General features: G+C 36.5%; 1 protein-coding gene across 1 annotated transcript in view; it reads left to right on the top strand.

Moving 5' to 3' along the window:
* The window catches only part of LAMA2 (laminin subunit alpha 2), a 607,678-nt gene that overhangs the window by 240,648 nt on the left and 345,288 nt on the right, over positions 1-21,742 (top strand). The window lies entirely within an intron of this gene.

The following is a 21,742-nucleotide window of genomic DNA, read 5'->3' as shown; positions in this document are numbered from 1 at the left end:
TCAAGGAAATTAGTATTCTCAAGTGTCTCCACAGTCTTTGGCTATTGCATTTGCTGTGACTTAGAATAAAGGCAAAATATACAGGGAAATGTAGAAGTGAGCACTCTAGAAGAATCCAAATGCACCTAGCATCTTCTCATGCTGCTGCCTTATTGCCTTTAATAAAAAATAACTTCTGAATTGCAAGGGTATTTTTCAGCCATGTGAATCAGTATGCTCCTTTAGCTGGACTTTTCAAGGAGACTTTTTGAATGCTGAAATGATTAACGATATCTGAAGTGAAATTGCACAAACTGTGCTGTGGTAATCGTGGGTGTGTATACATATTAGTCTAGAGGCCCCTGCTGAGTGCAAGATGAAAACCTCCTTCCCCATTGTCCCTCACCAATGGTGGGCCTGGGATTTCAGAAATAATTACTTACAGAGCACTTATAAAAACAAATGACTCAACCTCTTCACAGTGCTTGTTCCGTTTCGGGAAATTTGTCTACTAGGCTGTTAAATTGGGAGATTTGCCAATTTAATAAAAATATTTGCTATCTTTTTGAAGACCTCAGAGTCTTCTGCAAATATACTTACAGTTTTTTATTACAAACCTCCTTAATGCTGTTGTTTTCCATATATTTTTACTTACTTTGGATATTTTAATTTAGCCTGAGTCATTCCTGTAGAGTAACAACTTTCCATCCTAGCTCTATCTAGCAGTATCTTCTATGTGTTTTCAGTGGTGTGTCTGCTATTCCAAAGATCTCCCTGAACTTTACACATTAGACCTGACAGAGCCTCATGACACCTGGAGTAAAAACTGAAAGCTCTGGAAGGAAGTGCTAACAAATATCTTCAAATCCGGAAATTGTATGCTTTAGAAAAATAAAATCATCTTTTTAGTGAAGCTCTAGATTAAATCTTCTAAAAACCATTATAAATCAATTTTAAGAAAATTATATCTGGAACCTCTGAAAACTATGGAAAAGGCTGTGGGTCAAAGAAATTAGAAGGCAGTAGCAAACTGTAAATAATATATTTTGAAATTATAATTAAAATTAACCAGGGTCAATTTTCTGAGGCCTTGAGCTATTAAAGATTTACAAGTTACCTAGAATCTCAAATCCTTCTGAGGTAATCGCTTCAGTTGAGATAAAGGAAAGATATCTTATTTGCTGCTTCACTTCTTAGACCAGCATGAAAAAAATCAAATTTGTGATTATTACTGATTCCTGGGTTTATTGCAAAATTATGGTTAGCTCAACATTGTGTGAAAAAAGATTACTAAACGTTGTTTTGGTCTCTCCTTGACACATAAACAAAACTTACAAGTTTCCTAAACCAGTTAATCTCTACTTGAATACGCAGCTAAATGTCCTATGAAAATTTAGGCTTAACTCTATGCAATACTTTCATCATATCAACTGATAATTTATATATGATTAACAGAATATTGAAGTAAATGTTTTTTTTCTCCTAATCACATTTATACAATCAACATTTATAATGTGGTTTTGAAAAAATCTTATATCAGAATTGCTTCCCTATTTGTCAGATGTTCTTTCCTGAGGTCATACCAATACAGACTTCTGTGTTTCCCCTAGGCAACGGGATTTCATTCCCTGGTGCTTCAGTGGGAAAATGTGCTCATTATTGCAAACACATCCTTATTAATACTTGTGGTCCAAAGTGAAAATTCAAGAAAATGGGACTCAGAATGCCTTCATGCTGTTCTTTGCTTCATGCCCTTGGAAATCTTTGGGAGGCCCAGTAGCACTAGACAGAACATTGGAAAGCAAAATTATATATGAGGTTTACAACCTGATTTTTCCCAAGTGGTGCTTACGTGAACATTTGTAACTTCTGTTTTTGTGGGTGTTGAACGATCTCTGGATTTGCAGGACAGGAGTTGTGCAGAGGATTTGTCTGTGGCAGGTGTGTTCAGCTTGGGTTACCTGCTCCAGCTTACCCACACAGCCCCACCACACACATTTACTGTCAGACTGTCCCAGCTCTGTCACTATCAACCTGTTTGCTCTTGGGTAAGTTCTTTAACCTCTCTGAGCCTGTTTCCTCATCTGCAAAAATGAGGAACATGGTAATTCCTTCCTAACCCTGAGAATTAAAAGAGAGAAACTTAAATGATAAAATCAGCATATAAATGCCCGTTTTTAAATTACTGCAACTTAAAACCTTCCAATTCATGTGGTGTTTTCTTGAAATAATAGTTATATTTTGGTTAATAGTTGAGATTTAAAAGCTTATGTCTAGGGCTTCCCTGGTGGCGCAGAGTCCGCCTGCCGATGCGGGGGACACGGGTTCGTGCCCCGGTCCGGGAAGATCCCACATGCCGCGGAGCAGCTGGGTCCGTGAGCCATGGCCGCTGAGTCTGCGCGCCCGGAGCCTGTGCTCCTCAGCGGGAGAGGCCACAGCAGTGAGAGGCCCACGTACCACAAAAAAAAAAAAAAAAAGCTTATGCCTAAATTCAGATGGCACACCTTGATAAATTGGTTATAAATGTTGAAACCAGCAGCATTGATCATTTTTGTTCCAGGCTATCTTTTCAAGGCTATTTATAGACTGAACAGCCTTGGATAGTATCTCCCTGTGAATCCAAGGACAGGTTTGCTTATAGCCTTGAAAGATATGGATGGTATCTCCCCCCAGAGTAAAAGATTTGGGTTCGTTACCCTCAGAGTTCTCCATCTGTAACACAGCCCACTGGAGCGCCAGTATCAGCTGGTCCTCATTGTATCTCTTTGTGTGGCAAAGTGAGGCTCAGGGACTGGCATCAAATATGCTGATGCTCATGCTGCCTCCTGTACTCGGAGTGATAAAGACCCTTTTTCCTGTTGTTGGAGTCTCATATGTTCCACCAGCATCCAGGAAACTGTCATTCTAACTTGTTACCTTGCAAATAAGGTAAAACTCGAAAATCTCAGACCCTTCACAGTTTATACTAACAGCTTTATTAAGATATAATTCACATACCACAAAATTCAAAAATTTAAAGTGTACACATCAGTTGTGTTTAGTATCTTCACAGAGTTGTGCAACCATCATCAGAATCTAATTGTAGAACATTCTCAAAAAGAAACCTAATACACATCAACAGTCATTCCCCATTCCCTCCCCATTCCTGTCCTTCTCCCCTTCTCCCCGGCTGTGTTGGGTTGGTTAACACATGCGGGGGAGGGTAGAAGCAGGAGAGCAGTCAAGAGACTTTTGCAGTACTCCAGGGGATAAATGATAGTGGCTTAGAGCATGCTGGCAGCAGCGAAGATGGTGAAAATTGTCTGAACAGAAGATACATTTTTAAAGTAGTGCCAATAGGATTTCCTGACCAATTGGATATGCCAAGGAGGATTTGCTGATGGATTTTCCATTAGGTGTGAGAGAATGAGATGAGCAAAGGATGAGTCTACAGTTTTTGGCATGAGCGACTGGAAGGGCTGAGCTGCAGTTAAGCGAGTTAGGGAGGACCGTGGGTATAGCAAGTTTTGCTGAGGAGGAACAGGCGTTCAGTTTTGAGTATGTTAAACTTGAAATGTCTATTAGACATTATGGCAAGGTTGAATAGACAGTATATATTCAATAGTGTTCTAGAGTTCAGATGAGAAATACTGCCGAAATGTCTGAATTTGAAGATTTAAAGCTGTAAGACTGCACAAGATCACCCAGGAAGTACATGAAAACCAAGAAGAGAAACAGCTCTAGAACTGAGCCGAGGCATTTCCACCTTTAGAGGTCAGAGAGATGAGGTAGAACCAGCAAAATCAAAGAGCAAACAAACAGTTTTGGACAGAGAGTTTTCTCACAGGAATATTGCAAGCATTACATGTTCTCTTTGTTGCAGGATGTAAAAATAATCTTTTGGGAAACATGCACTCAGACCTTGGTGTGATTTATATAATAAACAATGGACTATTTGCTAATTCCATTTGATTACTATTAAAACTAAAATGTTATTTGTTATTAAAAAAACAGTATCAGGGGAAGGGGCTCCAGGCTCATAAAGGAGAACTTGATAAGGGTTTTCCAGGAAAGGTGTGGAAAAGCCCAAGCGTTGCTATACATTAAACAAAAGCAAACAAACTAGTGTATACTGTTTTATGTCCTTCAAGCTCCACATTCCAAATTGTCATATCAGATCTTATATGCCATATATTCAAAGATGTCTCACGATGGTACATTCTTGAAATAAGATCTAAAGGATAAACTCTGAATTTAGAGACTTGCTTTGAAAAACATTTATGATATAAATTACTTAATTATTTTTTCATTCTGGCTTTTGGCTGCATTGGTAAAACTTTGACAGACATTTATTTATTTAAATTTATTTTTGGCTGTGTTGGGTCTTCATTGCTGTGCACAGGCTTTCTCTAGTTGCGGTGAGCCGGGGCTATTCTTCATTGAGGTGCGCAGGTTTCTCATTGCGGTGGATTCTCTTGTTGTGGGGCGCGGGCTCTAGGCGTGTGGGCTTCAGTAGTTGTGGCGCATGGGCTCATCAGTTGTGGCTCGCGGGCTCTAGAGCTCAGGTTCATTAATTGTGGCGCACAGGCTTAGTTGCTCCGCTGCATGTGAGATCTTCCCAGACCAGGTCTCGAACCCGTGTCCCCTGCAATGGCAGGCGGATTCTTAACCACTACACCACCAGGGAAGCCCCAAGACATTTATTTTTAAGTACAATTTCATTTCTGTGTCTTACAAGCCTTGCCAGTCAAATTTTGCATATTGAGGAAAAAAAAAAAGCACCCGCCACGTCATTCATATTAGTTCCCGTCCACCATAATGTGCCAGAATTCAAGAAATTTATTTTTTTTTTGTAAAACTAAGTTTGGTGATGCCAAACATCTGGGTGAAATGGAAAAATATTGTTAGTCATCAGTGTTTATTACTACCTTGATATTTGGTGTCATGGAAATGATAAATCATAATTAGCATTACAATTTGTCAAACAGATGGTCATTGAAATACAAACACAACTCATTCTACAAGCTGGAAGGACATTTTAGATGACCCATAATTTTCGTTTTCTTCTCAGAGTTAAAGAGAAAAACACTATTAACATAATCCATCCAATGATGTATAAAGATAAGGTATATTATTTTATAAAAGAATTTATACTAAAATGATAATGTGTTGAAATTAATATAACTTGTGTTTTAATGATATTAATGACTGAAAACAGCAGCAGGCAGAATTATAAATTACATTTAAGGTTCAAGCATAGTGTATATTTTTGTCAGGTTTTCTTCTTTTAACTCTAAGTTTTTTTTTTTTTATAAGTGTCATTGACATAGTAAAATCCTTTCCATCATGAATGATTATTTGTCTTCAGTAGGCTACAAGTATTTGATTTGACGAGTGAAAAGATTTCTCTAGTAAACTATCTTTGGTTGCCAGTTTCTTTCTTAAACGTTTAATATTTCCCAACAGCCTTCGTTGTTAAGTCTTTAGGAATGCCAGAGCTGTAAGAAGCCCTGTAATTCTGGGTGGTGGAGGAAAAATGTGCATAGGCTTTACTAGCTGTACCTTTCTCTATTTCAAATTTTAAATTTTTAATTTCTATCCTGACCTTTAATTTTTGTGACTTTTTTTTCTTTCCCCAATAACCTTTGTTTTTGAAATAGTCTTCCTCCTACCACTTAAAGAAAAATTTCAGAAATAAAGAAAAACACAAGGACTATTAAAATGATTAAGGAGAAGGCACTATTGTTGTAAACAGAGCACTCCAAAATAGGTATTTTGAAAGAGCAGCATTCATTTGAATGTATGAACTCTGGAATACTTATTTTAAAATTATTCACTAGTTTGTTGACCTACATACATATTGTATTTTTATTTGAAAAAGAAATGGTATTGCTGGTGGTATATGTGCACTTCTGTAGACACTGTGTAAATTGGTAATGATATTTATAAGAGAATGTTTTCCTTTCTCTTTGTCAGTGTCATCATTTCTTAAATATACTACTGGTAGGAAAATAGGGATTTATAATTGTAAGAGATTCAGGTAAAAACAAGGTGGTAAATTAAAATAGAAAATTAGTTCAATTTTATTTAGAATATGACATAATTTTGAGACCCAGTAAAGGGACTTTAAAGAAGCTGGGGTATAGATGCAGCAGTTAAGAGGAAGGACTATTTCTCCTAAAGTAAATTACTGGAGGATGGAAAGGTCATGAGATAAACCAGTGAAAGAGCTTAATTATGATAGAGAAGAAAGAGAAACAGAAAAGAAGGTGGATTATCAGGAGAGAAGGGAATGAATATTGATCAGATTTTCAGAAAAATCTACAAATAAACCCCAGTCCATACTAATGCAGTCATATGCCCCATATTTCTTCAAAACCAGCTCTAGTGCATTGTGAATAAAGCCACCTTTGGAGCATGGCCGTTGTGGTCCCTGGGCCTGGGCAATGGAGTGAGATGACTGGGATAAGAAAAGTCTGTATGTCATCTTTCCACATAGGTGATCAGCCCAACTGGATGCCTATAAGTAGGATTTCAGAGATTCTTACTTGTGTCTCTCAAAAGACTGCCATACCTAGGCAACTAATAAGGAATGACATCTCCTATTAATGAGTCTGTGTCTTTAATAAGCACTTGATCAGACAGAAGATGGCAGGGATGCTGATAGTGTCAGGATACAGGAGGCCTAGAGAAAAGATACAGGGAAGTCTGCAATGAGAGAGAAAAGGTAATTTTGGAAATGGAGAGACTGGAAGCATTGCATTCTGGTCAGTGAATATTCACTGGACTTACCGTGTACTTTTATTTCAAGGAATGAAGTTCACAGCTGTTAGAACTACAGAAGCAACACATCAATAGATAATCATGACATATGCTTATTTTTAATATTTTATAGGTATTATTAGTATAAACTATCTCAAAAAAGATTAATGGTAGCTTTTTATTTTGAAAATAAACATAGTAAGAAGCAAAAAGAAATGAAACAGTCTGGTTGCCATTTCTCATTGGAAAAAAACAAACAAATTCTTAAGCCCAACAGTGACATTCATAACAATTTTCTAATTTAACTCCTTTTCTTTTTTGTTAAGGAGGAACAGCTGTATTTTTATCATTAATAGAAAGGGGGGCAGTCCCTAAACAGCCTATTATAAATTCTTCTAGGAAAGCATGTTACAAATAATTGAAAACAAACCTGATTCTGTGAATTTGGCAGCAAATGTGTAACAGAAAGCAATTCAGCCCTGGCCTCTAGATGATTGATTAAATTTTTTATTCCCTTTACCTTTCATTCACGCCATGTTTGTCAGAGGAGAGAGAAAAGGGAGTGTTTCAAAACAAAATCCACTTTAAACAAATAACAGGATAATGATCAGTGACCTCGAATCAGCCGTTTATTCATTTTTCTCAAGTTTGAATGTTTCTGAATATTCACTATTCTGCATGGGTTCCTGCAGAAAATGAGACCCTGAATTTCAGCACCCCCCCACCCCCACCAGCTAACCACAACACGAGCTGTATTTGAGCTTCTTTGAGGGCATGGCCCTGCAGCTTCCTGTGGTCAGTTATTAGTGTGAGTCCAGCAAAGGAACAAGAACACTGTGTACTCGGTCAATCTACAGAAAACTTCATCTTCTGTTTGTGTGGGAGGAGAGGTCCCGTGGTGCATTCTGTTTCTTTGAAGGGACTAGAGATCTGTTGGTGCTGTACAGATGTCAGGGGTGCAAGGAGCCAACATCTTATAAACCTAGTAAATAAATGATTATGGTCCAATTCTGTGCAGAATAATGGTAAGAACCTGAACGTAGGCTACTGTTGACATGGATCATATTTGTTCTTGTTGTTCAATAAAGCATGTAAAATTAACACCTAACCTCTTAAATGAAAAACTTCCTTAAAACCTTGATATTTTCAAATGGTATCTAGTCATCTGTGCACATCACAGTGCTGTGTTGCAAACCTGGTGACTCCAACGAAATTTTAAGTATGACTGCACATTTATGGAGTCCCTTCCTATGACAGATACTTTTCCTTTTCGTCTTTCTCTTCTCACAAACTACTGCCCAGATGTTGGTAATTCTACAGCCTCCTCTTCCTGCAGTCCTTGTGTTGGCACATGGTCACCTACTCTGTCCTCAGGCCCAAAGGTTGTCATGTCAGGGGATGGGAATATAAGCCATCCCCAAAACAATAGTCCCAGCATGGAGCTGGAGGGGGTTTGAGCTAGAAAGTCCTCTGATCATTCTTTCTCTTAATTCTTGTGTGAAATTGGATATAAGCAAGGAGGCAAAACGCAGGAAGAGGTCCTGCTCTTTCTTCTTGACACATAATCTCCTGTTGAAGTTCAACATTCTTAGTATTTCCAGATTCACCTCTCCATTGTGGGTGCGAACTTTATCACTACTACTTCCATTGTCCTGAGGCTGTCCAGGTTGCTGGTAGGTAAAGAGGACAGCATATTCTGCTTAGCAAAGAGACATACAACTGTTTGTGTTAGTTTTCTTACTCTTTCAAGAGTAACAACCATTAACACTTAATAGTTTTTCCTGTGTGCCAGGCATTTTCTATTCAGGTTGCATGAATTATCTTTTTTAATCTAGCAGCAGCATAATAAGTAGGTATTATTATTATTACTTGCCTTTTACAGAGGAAACTGAGACACAGAGATATTAAGTCAATTGCCTAAATTCACACAGGTAGTAAGTGGCAGAGCCAGACTTTGATCCCAGGCAGTCTGCTTCAACATATATGGTCTTCAGCTGTCATTAGCTATCTGAACACACAACACACATCCACACATACTATCGTACAAAGCACCAGAAACGGTATTAGCCCAAATTAGAAAGGCATATATGTATAAACATTTTTGTAGTCTCACATACAGACTCATCGGTACTCAGATTTACAAGCCCACTGAAATAAAAAGCCCTCAGTTATCTAAGTATAAAATTTTGTTCCACAAAAACACCAACTTATTTTATTAATTGTTTTTACTCTGTGCAATGAAAAATCTTAGGATTAAAGGGGTAAATCCTGCAGTTTCTTCTTACAAAGCTAGGCTAGAGGCCGTGTTTAAAGTAATTGAACACATGTTTTCACTTGAAAGCATAGAAACTTGATCAATTGTGGATGGACAGTTTCACTCTAAAGATGAAATAAAATGAAGCAGGGCAAGAATAAAAACCGTAAGAGGTGAGTGGAGAATAAGAAAAGATATGAAGAAGACACCAAAAAATTAATAATGTGAAAGCAAAACAAGAAGAGAGAGAAAGGTGGCAAAAGAAGGGAACATTCAAAGAATGAGCCTGTCCTTGTTTTGGTGCAAGAGGGCAGGCCGGGGACACATATCAGAGGGTGGGGGACGCGGCAGTCAGCTTGCACACACATAGGTCAGGGATATCAGAAATACGCCGAGCCTAGAGGGCATGCTCAATCTTGAAGACCTTGTGCTATGTTCAGACCCCTCTCTAAGTATGTATTAGTATGTCTCGATCATTTAAAATCTCTGACATGTCGTTTGAAGTTGAACCTTTCTGAATCTTAAATTAGTTGAGATTGCCAATGACCATCCCCAAACGCTATTCTATATAAATGAGAAAAATCAAATTAATGTGTTTTTACAGCTTTCATTTAAATACTTGCAACACACACACACACACACACACACACACACACACGACACACACACCCTTCTCTCTGAGGAACTCTTGAGTCAGAGAATGAGAACGAGAGACTGCATTTCTTTTTCAAGTACACATCTAGGTTTTGTTCCAATCGAATGACACAGGATCTGGCACTGTATCTAGACCTCTTGCTCCAAGATTTTATTTTAATTTTAAACAAGTGTTCCCACACAGGGACTGAAAACAAAACAGGAAAATGTTGCTTAAGTTTTCCTTTGTGTTGTTATTAAATGTCTTTCAAGTGTACTGATTGTTCTATCCTACTAATGTAGGTCATTGTACCCTCAGTTGCTTTTTTTCTATTCGGAACTGTCTCTAACAGCTCTCCACAACAAGGAAGAACATGTTAGTTTCACAGATATTTATTTTTGGTATTAGCACATTATTTTCCCCTTCTCTCTATAACTTGAGATTTTAGTACTTCCTACTAAGTAGAATTTGCCATAAAGTTTAAATTAATTTTTTTGCATACCAGCGCGTGGTTTTCACTTACTAAAATGCTTAAGTACTAAACCTGTCATAACTAATTTCATTTATTATGATGTTAGTAAGGCCTTAGGGGTTGGTTCTTTTCAGAACGATTGGTGCTTTAGCCTTCGATTTTTGGACAGGTTCTGGTTCTGATTTTGATTAATGTAGAGCTTTGCTTCCATTTACCACGAGGTTCTCTACTGATATGGATCAATCCCAGGAGATGTTGATGAGGTCTGCAGCTATCCCTTGCCTTAGTGATCCTCTGTGCTTTAATATACTTCATTCTTGCCCCTTTGCAGGAGGCCTGAACACCATCTGACCTGGGGGTGGGTCCTGAGTGGTGACCTGGGGCATGGTAAACAGTTTACCCAAGGAAGTCTAGAACAGATAAAACTAGTGGGATAAACCTGACACAGATTCAAGAAGAAAAGCCAAGAGGTGGGGAAATTGAACAAGCTAGATAATTCCAGAGGAGCAAGAGCAGGATAATAGAGAGAAATTGAAGTTAAAATACTGGTGTCAGTCACAGACAGGTTTGGAATGGAAGTAAGGCAAATAAATAATGGAGAGCGTGTATGGAGAAGATTGTCTCACCAGTGGTGAGCTTAATGTTGCTAGAAGTCTTCAAATAGAGCCTAGATGACCAGCTATTATTCATTCAACAGATGCTTACTAAACCCCTATTCTTTGAGGTAGTGAAATGGTGAGCTGAGGAACTCAGCCAAAGAAGTCAGACTAGAATCAGAACACATTTTGGCTATATGAACTTAGCCATCCTTGTTAAAATATCAATGTCTGTTTTCTCTTCTTAAAAAAGGAGATAATAATTGCACCAATTTCATGAGGTTGTTGTAAGCATTAAGTGAGTTAATACTATTTGAGTTAGTACACCCAGATTATATGCAAGAGTGCCTGGTATCCAGTAAGTACAGAATCATAATCACTATTGTTTTTATGAGTAAGCTCCTGTATATTGCAGAGAAATTTCTGAAATAGCTATGAGGTTGGAATAGGTAACTAATGATTTATTCTCTTAATCTATCTTTGGTTGAGACACACCCAGAACGAAATTTGGAGCAATGCAAATGTTGGAGGAGAGTTGAAAGAATTTTTCTTCTGGTGATTTTTCCCTCATGGTCTGCTCTGGAGCAACTCCTCTTAGATTCTTTTCTTGCTGTGAATTTCAGACGATATCTATATCCCTATATAGTCTGAGCTGGACAGCACAAAGATTTAGTAATGACACCTGCATTTGATAAAATTTAAATGAGACGCTCCCAAAAGAGATTGAGAAAACCTATTTTGACAACTCTTCTTTTATCCACGCAAATATTGTATACTTTAATGGGAGGAAGAAAAACACAAATGATAAATGAAAAATTCACAACTTGGAGTACTTTTAAAAATTATTATTTGAAAATAATTATAAATTTTTAGAGAGATGTAAAATGAGGTCATGTGTCAAGGTCCTTTTTGAGGGAAAAAAGCTATTTACATTTAATAATTATTTCCTTTTTTTGAAACTTTCAGGAACTTAATTGTCATTGTTTCTTTCATACATTATGACCAGTGGGCTCTTCTATTCAGTTATGATGGATTACATGTCACTCATCTGGACATGTTTCAGATGAAACTAATCTAAGATCAAAGGCCTTAGAATTAAATGCTTTGCTGGATTGCTTTGACTTGTACAAAGCAAGAACACCACCAGAAGCTTTTTGAAAGAAGGACCATACCAATTTCGAAACTTTGAGAAAATTGGAACTCCTAAAACAGCTAAGACTTTACTTCTATTTTTAATCTTTCCAAACCACTTAGCCTTTCTGTATGTTAATTCCATAGGATTTAAAAAGCACTGCCACATGAAATCTGGTATTCGTACAAAAAATTAAATAACTCTGAATAACTCTGATACAGAGAGTTAGAGACAGAGAGAGAGAGAGAGAGAGGTTCTCTTCTTTGACCAAGAGAGAAGCTACACAACCTTTGGAGCACAATATTTTAACTAGTTTCACTAAGAGAGGAGAAAAATAAAAACATAAGATGACAGATACCCATTGAAGAAAACTGATTTTCTTATTCTACTGTAGTTTATTAATGACCATTACTTTGGCAGTGATGAATCTCTGTAAATATTTCATGGAAGGAAAAGTTTTCATCCAGGAATAATAAATTCAAGAATTGTAATTCTAAAGAACAGGAGGAAAGCAATCTAAGTTTCAGGGGCATTTGGAGCCAAGTAGGTGTCAGAAAGGAGATATATATGGGAGTCTGAAAGACCTGTTAAGACTAAGCTCAGGGTACAGGTGTCAGTGATACAGTCATATTTATTAAATAGTTCATTAAGCTGACATTTCCTTATATTCTTGGAATAGATTAGTTAAGGAAGTTAATGTCATTCACAGTCTTTGACATTTTATATGTTAAAATATTACTTTTCCAGCAGCACAGTAGTCATCAACCATGGAAGTATAGTAGTTGTTTTGGTTGGGCTTATAAACTTCTGATGATAGTGTGATGTTTATTAAGGACCTTCCAAGATAATTCAGTACACTACACTCTGCATGAAAAGAAAATCTTTCCAGTTCTGTTAAGTAGGAATACTGAGGCACCTAAGGATATACAAGTATATTGCATTATTTTTATATTCAAAAATGGCTCTATTAGTGACTTAAATAATTTTTGGATGATTTATCCAAATGTTGGGGCTACAGGAATCTGCCTGTAATGTTTTGTAGGTACTTGAATTATTACACCTCTAGTGAGATTTATTGAATTATGTCAAATAAAATTTATGCTAAAATTCTTGATGTACATCCAATAAATGCAATTAAAAATATAGGTGAAATATATACAAAGTCAAAATTTAAATGACATACACAATTCAAAAATTGTGAATGTTTGAAGAAAGAGTTAATTCATTGGAAATTCTATCACAGTCTATAATATTTGGGCACTGTTAATGATTTACTCATTCAACAAATAATTATTGAATCTATATGCTACTCACTATATTAATCACTAAGACTATACTGTAAATAAGACAAAGTTCCTACTCTCATTGAGCTTACAGTCTAGTAGCAGATACAAGCAAGTAAATAGGCAGTGATCACAGTGGAGCTCAGAGAATTCATAGGAAGAGCTCCTAGACAGGACATGGAAGTGTTCATGGAAGGAAGGAATTGACATCTTAGCTGAGACCTGAAAGGTATAAAGTATATCTGTGCTAATGGGAGCAGTAGGGAGACATAAAACACGTTTGACCAAAGGCCCGAAGATGAGATAGATCATGACACAGAAGGGAAAGTGAAAATGATTCAGTGACCTGGAATGTAGTAAGCATCCAATAAATATTTTTGAATGAAGGAGAGACTGAATGACTAAATGAATGAATGAGAAATATTGAAGCATGGAGAGGTGGTCTAGAGATAAAGCTTTGTAAGCATGTGTTTTAAGCCCTCAGAGTATTTCATTTTCTGGATGTACAAATGAACAGTATTTTTTTTTTTTTTGTGGTATGCGGGCCTCTCACTGCTGTGGCCTCACCCGTTGCGGAGCACAGGCTCCGGATGCGCAGGCTCAGTGGCCATGGCTCACGGGCCCAGGCGCTCTGCGGCATGTGGGATCTTCCCGGACCGGGGCACGAACCCGTGTCCCCTGCATCGGCAGGCGGACTCTCAACCACTGCGCCACCAGGGAAGCCCCAAATGAACAGTATTTGAATTAATAAGAATAATCATAAAACAACAGTCATTAGTTGGAGGAAATAACCAAATGTAAGGAAAAGGAAAAGAGGACTTCAATAAACTGTGCCTGATATAACTGGAAATAATGGACTAGAAAAAGATTCATTTTATAATACCCCATTTTCTCATTAAAAACCTAAAGATTCTTGATAGGGAAATCTCTAGTCTGAAATGTTTAAATATTTTATTAACTTGTATTATAAATGACATATTGGGTAAGTTTTATTATTTATCTAGTGTATTTTTATTACCCATGAATTAATTTTCATATATTCATGTATTTTCATATTTTTAAGACTTTAAAAATATTGCATTGATTTGGAAAGGTTTTAAAAGCTGCAGTGAAACTTTTCTGATAAGGTAAGAAAGGTTATTTTTCAATAGTTATTCAGCTACATATAATAAAACTAATGGCAATCCATAAAGATGATAATACATTTAGTAAAAACTTTTCTTGTAGAAGCAAGGTACTCTGTAATTGTTAATTAACTTTATCGATAGTTATTGCATGCCCATGGTGTTTAAGGAATATACTCTATAATTTAAATATACTCTATTGTGTTTTCATGGACTCTTGTGTGACTAATAGCACATCCAGTTTATTGGTTGGATTATGAAATAGTCAGAATATGATTGAAGGAACTAACCAATGGGTAAGGTCCACTTTGCTCTGGTTGAAATTAAGTTGAATAGTTCTTAAGGTGAAACACAATGTCTTATGACATTTCTATGTCCTTATCAGCTGAAAATAGCCTGTCAAAATGAAACTTAAAGTTAACTAATGTTTAACTAATATTAACAAATGTAGGAGACCTAGATATAAGGAAATTGTGGACCAAAGATGTTAATGCCTAATTTTCTGTAATTCAACTTAACCCAAAATGCTTGGGTAGAAAGTGATATGAAGGATTACTGACTTGAATTTCATTCTGTGGAAATACCATACTCAAAGATTTACTCATATAATAACAGAAAAATCTGATTAATTATTCTATGAAATTGCTTTACAGGTAGGAAGCTAGTTGAATATGCTAAATATTTAGAATTTATATGTTTCTTTATTCAAAATTTTTTACTTAGCACTCAGTTATTTTTAGCTATTATCTTGTTTTCTGGGGATTATGTCAGTTAACAAAAAAGATAAAAAATCCATGAACCCTTGGGACTTATGTTCTAGAGAGTGGAGAGGAATAGTCAACAAAGCAAATAAATCATATTCACGGTATGTTAGAAGGAAAGTACTGTGGAGAAAACTGAAGCAAATAGAGGAAATTGTGAGTGCCAGGATGAAGTTCGCATTGTAATTAGATAGTCATGGAAGGACTCACTGAGAAGGCCTTATCTAAGCAAGGTTTGAAAGAAATGAGAAAGTAAGCATTGTAATATCTGGGAGAATAACATTCCAGGCAAGGGATCCCAAGTTTAAAAGCCCTGAGGTAAGATCCTATCTCACATGCCCAAACAAAGATGGCAGCCTGGCTGGAGCAGCGTGGATGAGGGAGAAAGTAGGAAAAGAGCTCCAAAAAGTCATTACTTTCTCCTTTGGCAGTATTAAGGGGTAGGAGTGGGGCGGTGACATTGCAGATAGTATAGGATCTCATAATTCATTGTAAACATTTTGGCTTTTATTGGTAGTGCAATAGAGAAGCATTGGGAGGTCTTAAGGAAAAGCATGACATGACCAGAGTTATATTTTTCAAGGAATATTTAGAGAGCTCCCTGAAACATGTTGTCCTCGATAAAATTTGCAAGCCAGTTTTTGAGGCACCAAATTATGAGGAGGGAATAAAAGCTTTTACTCACCTTCAGGAAATAATGACTTTTGTATAGTTTTCTAATGGTGAATGTGATTATGGTATGGGGTTTGAGATGGGAATGGACCTCTTTTGCCATGGTTTACACTATTTTCATAAGGTTGATGGCCAGCTTTTACCTCTTGCATGTAACCTATTGAAGAGGAGTCTCTTGGCAGGAATTATTGAAGATCATCTGGCGAACAGAAGTAAAGAAAACACCGACCAACTTGCAGCATGAGTGAGAGTTGGCTTTCTTTGGTCCATAATATTTTAAATTATTAATATTAAAGTTATGATTTTTGTTAATAAGGAATACAGAGAATAAATTGATGGAAACATTTACTAAAAACTTAAAAAACAAAAACAAAAAAACAGCTGCTATGTTGCAGATAGACCCTAAGGAGGTGAGAGTTGTAGCAGGAAGACCTGTTCAGATCCTTATTGCAGTGCACAGGTGCAAGATGATGAAAGCTCTTGGACCAAGATGGTTTTAGTAGAGGTGGTGAGAAGTGTTTGAATGCTGGATATATTTTGAAGGTAAAGCCAACAAGATTTGCAGAAAAGTTGGATGTAGGAAGAAGGAAAACAAGAGCAGGCAAGCATGACTCCAAGTTGTTCGTCCTGGGTAATAGAAAGGATAAAATTACTTAATGAGATTGGGAACACTGGGGGTGAAGAAAGGGAACTCAGTTTGAGATATAAGTTTGAAGTACCTATTAGACAGTCGCATAAATGGATCAAGAAGGCAGTTGGATTCTGTATCTGGACCTTAGGAGAGATCAAGCCTGGAGATATAAGTGTGGGAGGCATCAGTATAGATGGTACTTAAATCTGTGAGCTTTGGTGGGATTGCTAAGTGAGTGTGGATAGAACAGAAGACAAGGCCAAGGACTGGGCACCATGGTACTCCAATATTAGAAAGTTAGGGAGGAGAGAAGGTAGTAAGTAGAGAGGGAGATTGGGAATGGGTAGCTGGAGGCAAACAAAGACAGTGTGGTATCCTGGAAATCAATGGAGTAATCAATTGTTTCAAATGCTGTTAATAGATCAAGTGTGGTGGAGACTGAAAATTGATCATTTAGAGGCTCCTGTTGACCACCCAGAGCCAGAGTCAGAGCCTTTGTTCGTGCTGTGCTAGAAACACAGTGGCAAATTGTTGCGCTGTCACCTTTTCCTAAGCTTCATACAGATCACCCCCTTTCTCCAAACGTATGCTTTCTTTTTTTTTTCCCATGCTGGGTAAAATACAAGTGGTTAGGTTCATTTTTTAAAGTTATCGTTGTGATCTTATTCTCCCTCTCTGAATTAATATCACATTAATCATGATTAGATTTAAGAGGTTCCACAAGTCTCAACCACTCATTTACATACATGTTCTTTGACCGCACCTATAGATAGCTGATCTCATCCTATACATATGAAAATTATTGTTCTATCCTCTGGTGTCACCTTACTTTCAAATTGTTATACCAATTTCATTGACACATTTAGAGATTGATAAAGGGGATTTTAAAATGTTCGTCAAGTTGTCAACTCCATCCACTTCCACTACTCATTTCAAAGTTTCTTATCCTTATTAATGATCCTTAAGTAGCCTTCATTCTCCCATCCATCCACTCAGTAAACTTCTATCATTGGGGAGGCTGTTAGGAATATAGCTTTTCCAGTAATCTAAAGCAGAGGTAGTAATATAAATAGAAAAACATAATAATAAGGGGCCATTATACATACTAGAATTTCGATTATTTGCTGCATAAAACGTCTTTAAATTATATTCTAATTATCAAAGTAAAAATACCATAGAGGCCCTCAAATCTTATCCATCTGCAAGGGAAACATGATTTATATAGTACCCTTACACTAATAAAAATAATTTATTTGGATGAGTAGAGTGTAATATTGATTTAGTCGTAAAAAGAGATGATCTCTCATGAGTTTTTTTTTCTCTTTATCTATCTGTGAAAGTTAATTTCAAAGAAGAGTGTAATTTTAAAATCTAAAAAACCGGTGGTTAATCAGGCTGATATTTTCAGTTGGAATAAATTCCTTTGACAGCATGAACATGTATCCACTAACATGTCTGTAATGGAAGTCATTTCAGAAGACACTAGACTGCCACAGACTTCCCACAGCCTCTCAGCAAGACAGTGGTGGTCTTGAGGAATGATACTTTTCATCTTTTTGAAGATAGACACCCTCCAGTTGTTACCCCACAGGAAATCAGGAAGTATGCTAAACTATCCAGTGGAGTTGGAATTACACAGCGAGGTTCCAGTGGAAATATCTTATCCAATATTATGATTTATTTGGAAGGAGAGTTTTTTTAAAAAGGAAAAAAAAAAATGATGGAAATAAGCTGCACAAAACATGGCCAAACAGCTGTCTGGTTTTCTGTCTCAGAAACAGCTTGGGACTAACTATGCTCACAAGATCTCTTGGCGGAGTCGCTTGATGAAAATACAAAAGCTGTGAGGAGAAGTATTCTTTTGCTGAAGCCTTTCTTTAGCGATCATATGGTTTATTAACGTAAATGAGAACATGTTCACCATTTTTTAAAGTTCCTGTATGTTTAAATGAGGCACTTACTGATTCCATGTATAGCACAAATACAGTTCACCATAGCATTAACGCCAAATAAACCTTAATAATTTTTGGAAAACTTAATTCTAGACATGGTCTGATTTTCTCCCTTCAAATAGCATTTTTAGGAGCAGTCAAGTAAGAGCTTGATAAGACAGAAATTTAGCATGAATTCAAGGGCACTGGTGAATTTTTGGATGCCAAAATTAATCTGTAAGGGGAATTCATTTTAATTGCTTCATACATCTATTTATTCATCCTTTACCGTTTAATGGATACCTTCTTAAGTAATAGAGACAACTTGACTTTAAACACATTTCTGGCTCACCTGTTAGATGCCAGAACTGTGGAATATACAAGATCTGTCTTACTCTTAAAATTTTCTACATCAGATGGGGAGGATATTCAATATTTGGAGATTTATTATTTTAGAAGACCTTGTATTTTATCATCCTCAAAAGTTGATTTAAGTGAATTTATTCTTTACTAAGTATCCAAGGTAGGTTCAATTAGCTGGGAAATTTCATATTTTTATCATGAAGCATTTTGAGTCTATTCTTTGTGGCATCAGAATTAGTTTCTCATCTCAGAGTTTGCTGTATTTATTCCTCTAGTGACTCAGTAGTTTATTGGCAGTCAGTTTGTAAAATTCTCTCAGGGATTATCTAAATGCAGAATGTTAGGAATGGAGACACGTATTGCCTCTGCCGTCAAAAAGTGTAATTAACACAAATGATATATTGTCTTGCAAAAGTGGATGAAAATTCCAGTGGGTGACCTCAAGTCACAGTTCCCAGTGCATTTACAGACTGTTGTGTTCCTTAATAGCTCCCGGCCCAGCACAGGACTCCTTTCTTCTTTTTCTTATTTTATTTTTAACATCTTTATTGGAAGATAATTGCTTTACAATGGTGTGTTAGTTTCTGCTTTATAACAAAGTGAATCAGCTATACATATACATATATCCCCATATCCCCTCCCACCCTTCCTATCCCACCCGTAGAGATGGTCACAAAGCACCAAGCTGATCTCCCTGTGCTATGTGGCTGCTTCCCACTAGCTATCTATTTTACATTTGGTTGTGTATATATGTCCATGCCACTCTCTCACTTCGACCCAGCTTACCCTTCTCCCTCCCCATGTCCTCAAGTCCATTCTTTACGTCTGCATCTTTATTCCCGTCCTACCCCTAGGATTTTCAGAACCTTTTTTTTTTCAGATTCCATATATATGTGTTCCATACTGTATTTGTTTTTCTCTTTCTGACTTACTTCACTCTGTATGACAGACTCTAGGTCCATCCATCTCACTACAAATAACTCAATTTCGTTTCTTTTTATGGCTGAGTAATATTCCATCCAAAGATGTGCCACATCTTCTTTATCCATTTATCTGTCGATGGACACTTAGGTTGCCTCCATGTCCTGGCTACTGCAAATAGAGCTCCAATGAACATTGTAGTACATGACTCTTTTTGAATTATGGTTTTCTCAGGATATATGCCCAGTAGCGGGATTGCTGGGTCACATGTTAGTTCTATTTTTAGTTTTTTAAAGAACCTCCACACTGTTCTCCATAATGGCTGTATCAATTTACATTCCCACCAACAGTGCAAGAGGGTTCCCTTTTCTCCACACCCTCTTCAGCATTTATTGTTTGTAGAATTTTTGATGATGGCCATTCCGACTGGTATGAGGTGATACCTCACTGTAGTTTTGATTTGCATTTCTCTAATGATTAGTGATGTTGAGCATCCTTTCATGTGTTTGGTGGCAATCTGTATATCTTCTTTGAAGAAATGTCTATTTAGGTCTTCCACCCATTTTTTAATATTGAGCTGCATAAGCTGTTTGTATATTTTGGAGATTCATCCTTTGTCCGTTGATTCATTTGCAAATATTTTCTCCCATTCTGAGGGTTGCTTTTCATCTTATGGTTTCCTTTGCTTTTTAGCCTCCTGTGTGTGCGTACACATGGGTGTGTGTGTGTGTGTGTGTGTGTGTGTGTGTGTGTGTGTGTGTATGTGTTCAGTCCAAAACTTACCACTCAATTTCAGTTTCTTTAACAATTTTAATCTCATTTGATTTATTGCATAGGTAATAATGCATTTACAAAGTACAAAAAAGTGAAAGTAGTTCTTCCTGTTGTTATATTGAGAGTTTCCTTATTCTTTTGTAAGGTACATACAATTCACTGTGTAGATGTATAATTTATTTAACCAGTCTCACATTGATGGATATTAGATTGTTTCCAGTCTTCTGCTATTACCAAAAAATGTGGTGGGAATTCAATATAGTTGTACATTTCATTAATTTCATGTTAATTAGTGATATATATATATAGATATATATGTATATATCTATCTATATATATATCTGTAGGGTGATTCCCCAGAAGTGGAATTTCTAAGTAAAATATTCTGTGCATTTGTAATTTTGACAGTTATTGCTAAATTCACCTTCATAAGGGCCTGTGCCATTTTACACTCACACCTGTAAGTATGTGAGGATTGCTGTACCTCTTTAGTCTTGCCATCCGGGAGTATTATCAATATTTTAGGATTCTGACAACCTGAAAAACTGGAAAAGGTTTTTAGAGTGGTTTTAATTAACGGTTCTGTTATGAGTGAGGTTCACTATCTTATCAAAAGTTTAATAGCCATTTATATTTCCCTTTCTTTGAATAGTCCTCTTATATCTTCTGTCTGTTTTTGTGTTGTTGGTATTTTTTCTTCTTGATTTATAGGAGTTCTTTAGGCATTACAAAAATAATTCCTTTATCTGTGATAGAAGTACTTCTTATTTTATCAAATGGTTTATTCCCCATTAGAATTCTCTGCTCTCATGAAATCCCTGTTAGAATATGTGGGCCCCATGCCTCCAAATTAGCTTTGGAGGGTAATTCCTTGACCTTTTCTCCACTTTTTACATGGAAAATGACATGGTTAGATTTGATTTCTTCTGGTGTCAATTGTGCTAAATTATTTTCCTGAAAAAATTACCATCCTGTCCAGGTTTTAATATATTTTCATAGAGTATATTTTTCATAGAATGTGTTATATCCTTGGTAAATTTTTTGCCTTCTTGATCTGTCAATTACTAAAAAACAAACAACAACAAAAACCAGCTTATTGAAATTTCTCACTGTGCTTGGGGATTTGTGTAGTTTTTCTTGTAATGTGTCCATTTTTGCTCTCCATATTTTAAGGCTATATAATTGGATACTTTCAAGTTCAGAATAAAAAAAAATTAAGCTCCTGATGGTTTCTTGCTTTTGTCTGATATTTTGTAACTTTATTATACCAAGTTTTCTGGTTTCCCACTATATACTACAGTCTTAAATAATGTTAGGGCACAATAATTCTCAGAAAAAGAATGACTGACAAGAATTTATAGAAATCCTAGGAAAGTCAAGTAGATGCACTGCCTTGGAACAGAGAAATATGGGTAATTGCAGTATATACAACACACCTGAAATATAAGCAAATAAATTGCATGTATATGTACTA

This window comes from Orcinus orca, chromosome 12 (genome assembly GCF_937001465.1).
Source record: "Orcinus orca chromosome 12, mOrcOrc1.1, whole genome shotgun sequence".
Lineage (NCBI taxonomy): Eukaryota > Metazoa > Chordata > Mammalia > Artiodactyla > Delphinidae > Orcinus > Orcinus orca.
Note: the sequence above shows the minus strand (reverse complement) of the source record. Positions and strands in the feature narration are given on the sequence as shown.